Source organism: Stegastes partitus, unplaced genomic scaffold (assembly GCF_000690725.1).
Source record: "Stegastes partitus isolate 25-593 unplaced genomic scaffold, Stegastes_partitus-1.0.2 Scaffold510, whole genome shotgun sequence".
Taxonomy (NCBI): Eukaryota; Metazoa; Chordata; class Actinopteri; family Pomacentridae; genus Stegastes; species Stegastes partitus.
Window position 1 is genome coordinate 312,950 of NW_007578241.1, and position 2,615 is coordinate 315,564.

Below are 2,615 nucleotides of genomic sequence, written 5' to 3' on the forward strand. Positions count from 1 at the left end.
GTCGGCTGTGACCTGATTTCAGATTCAGCTTCTTCTGCTCGGTCCATTCAGACCTTCTCTCTGGCAGGCCTTCAGCTGGACCTCCTGCGCCCGTCAGCTGATGTTTGAGGTGAAACCCGGAGCAGCTTTTGTCTCTGACGGCGAGTTCACGTCCCGTCAGGAAACCAAAAACCTCCTGAAGTCAACATGGAAACAGAGAAAAGCTCTGAAGTCGTGGTTTCATGTAAAAATCCTCCTGAACTTTCTGAGAGAAGACATCAGCGTTCCTCAGAGCCACAACCTGTAAAAACAGAAAGAACTGTCAGATTTCCAACTTTCCCAAAGGTCCTTGAACTGCTCGTGTGTTCTGTTGGGAAACTCCGCCAGACCTCAGCCCTAAAATGAGGATATTTCATCAAAATAAATTAAAAAATTCACCAAAAACACCCGGTTTGCTTCAACCAGATTCTGTAAAAAAGAACAAATTCTGGAGTCCACAGAGCAGCTGTGAAGCCTCGAACGACTCGGCTCTGAGCGACGGACGCGTGACAAAAAATCAGCGAGTTTTCAGCTGAACTGCAGGAAGTGTTTCCACAGAGCAGAGAGGAGACGAGTTCAAATCAAACAAGTAGAACACCTGTAATGTACTGATGGCTTCAGGTGAGTCATGTGACTTCCTGGTCGTATCAAGGAGCTCAGAGTGGTTTCTTTTTTACACAGTCTGGTTAAAATAATTTATTTTTGGCGACTTATTGAGTCAGACGTGTAGAACAAGCAGAATTGTAAAATGTTTTCAAGCTCAGATTTGGTGACGTTGATCCAAACTCTCTGATTTTTCATCACATGACTGTCGCCTCCAGCCAGTCACTGATGACTTCCTGGTTACTCAGAGGAACCCAGAATTTTCTGCTTTTCACAGAATCTGATCAGAACCATCGGGACGTATTCGGCACATTTTTTTTAATGTAGACATAAAAGTGACGACATATCGCAGTTTGAAACTCAGGTTTGGTTCATTGTCAGATGAGTAGTTCAAGGACCGTCAGAAAGTTACACAACTTGTCTGTTTTTACAGTTTCTAGCTTTAATATATATATATATTTTTTGGTGATTTAATTAATTTTTTTAGAGACCATCTGCCTCTAAAACCTGCTGCCTTTTTGCTTTCAGAGGGGTTTTTTTGCGTTTGCAGTTTTTTTTTATAAAGTTCATCATCATGCTGACGTCAGCAGCTTGATGCTGAACATTTAGTTAGTTCCTGGTGGGAAGTAAAGCAGCTGCAACATTCAGACCCTTAAACTGTGTGAGTTTAGCTTTTGTTAAAAATAAGCGACCGTTTGGTCTAAAATCTGACACGAAGCACCTGAACAACGACTTTGATCAGACGACAGTAAATCCTGCTTCAACGACGAGGACGACGTCCACGACTTTAATGAAACACCCACTCACAACATCTATCATCTGCACACCTTTAATCCTCACTGGGGGCGGAGCCTGTCCTCACTGGGGGCGGNAATTTGTCCAAATGACTCAAAACTCGTCTAAAATTACAAAGACAGCATCATAAATTATTTAAAACTTTTCCTAAATGAGAATTAAATAAAATAAAAAGTCTAAAAGTGTTCAAAATCGCTTAAAAATTGACCAAAAGTCTGATTCAGAATGACTCCCAGTGGTCCAAAATGGCTTTCATTTATCCAAAGTGATAAAAAAAAGTTGACTAAAAAAATCTGTTTGTCCAAAATGATTCAACTCTCGACTAATGAGGTAAAACTTTAAGAAATCAGAGTCCACAGCTGGAAAATGGTCCTGAATGATATAAAAAATGTCCAAAATGACCCCAAATGTCACTAAAATCATAAAAACTCTGTCCTACGTTATTTAAAACTCAACATGGCTTTTGATTTATTCAAAATGCCTCAGATTTGTGATAAAAAGTGATCAAGACGTGAGTTTAAAAGACGTGAGTTCGTCCAAAATGACTCAGAACTCGTCTGAAACCACAAAGACGTCGTCCTGAATGATTCAAACTTTTCCTAAACGAGACTGAAGTTAATTAAAAAGACTGAAAGCGTTAAAAATGGACCAAAGACGTGTTCAGACGGACTCCCACTGGTCCCACATGGCTTTGCTTTACGCCGGGTTGTGTGTGGAGGGTTCTGGTTCAGATCAGAGGTCAGGACTTCAGAGACCTGCTCAGAGGTTCATGTTTCCAGTGCAGGACCTTCTGGTGGTTTTTGGACCAACCTGAACCTTCTTCTGGTGTTTATTTGTTCATGAAATCCACTGAGTCTGGACCTAAAGCTGCTGATTTACCAGAACAAGCGTCTCCAGAACTTCAGCAGAACCAACCCGCCGTGACTCAGAACAACGTTCAGAACCAGAGTCAGAATCCTGAGCCAGAGCTCCTGCATTAGAGCTGCTGCTGCTGCTCCGCCCAACGAGCTTCCTGTTGGTTAACGAGCTTCCTGTTGGTTAACGAGCGTACGTTAATTAGTCAGAGGATTCGGCGCCGCGGGCGGTTCCAGGCCGAGTCACGTGTCGGCTGTAATTAGACGCTGCAGCTCAAATGAAAGCCGACGAGCTGCTTGGCTCGTTCATGGCTCATCAGCGGGACCCAGCGGGAGGCCGAGGAG

General features: G+C 43.0%; 1 protein-coding gene across 1 annotated transcript in view; it reads left to right on the forward strand.

Moving 5' to 3' along the window:
• Positions 1 to 2,615, forward strand: part of srms (src-related kinase lacking C-terminal regulatory tyrosine and N-terminal myristylation sites) — a 27,343-nt gene that overhangs the window by 11,489 nt on the left and 13,239 nt on the right. The window lies entirely within an intron of this gene.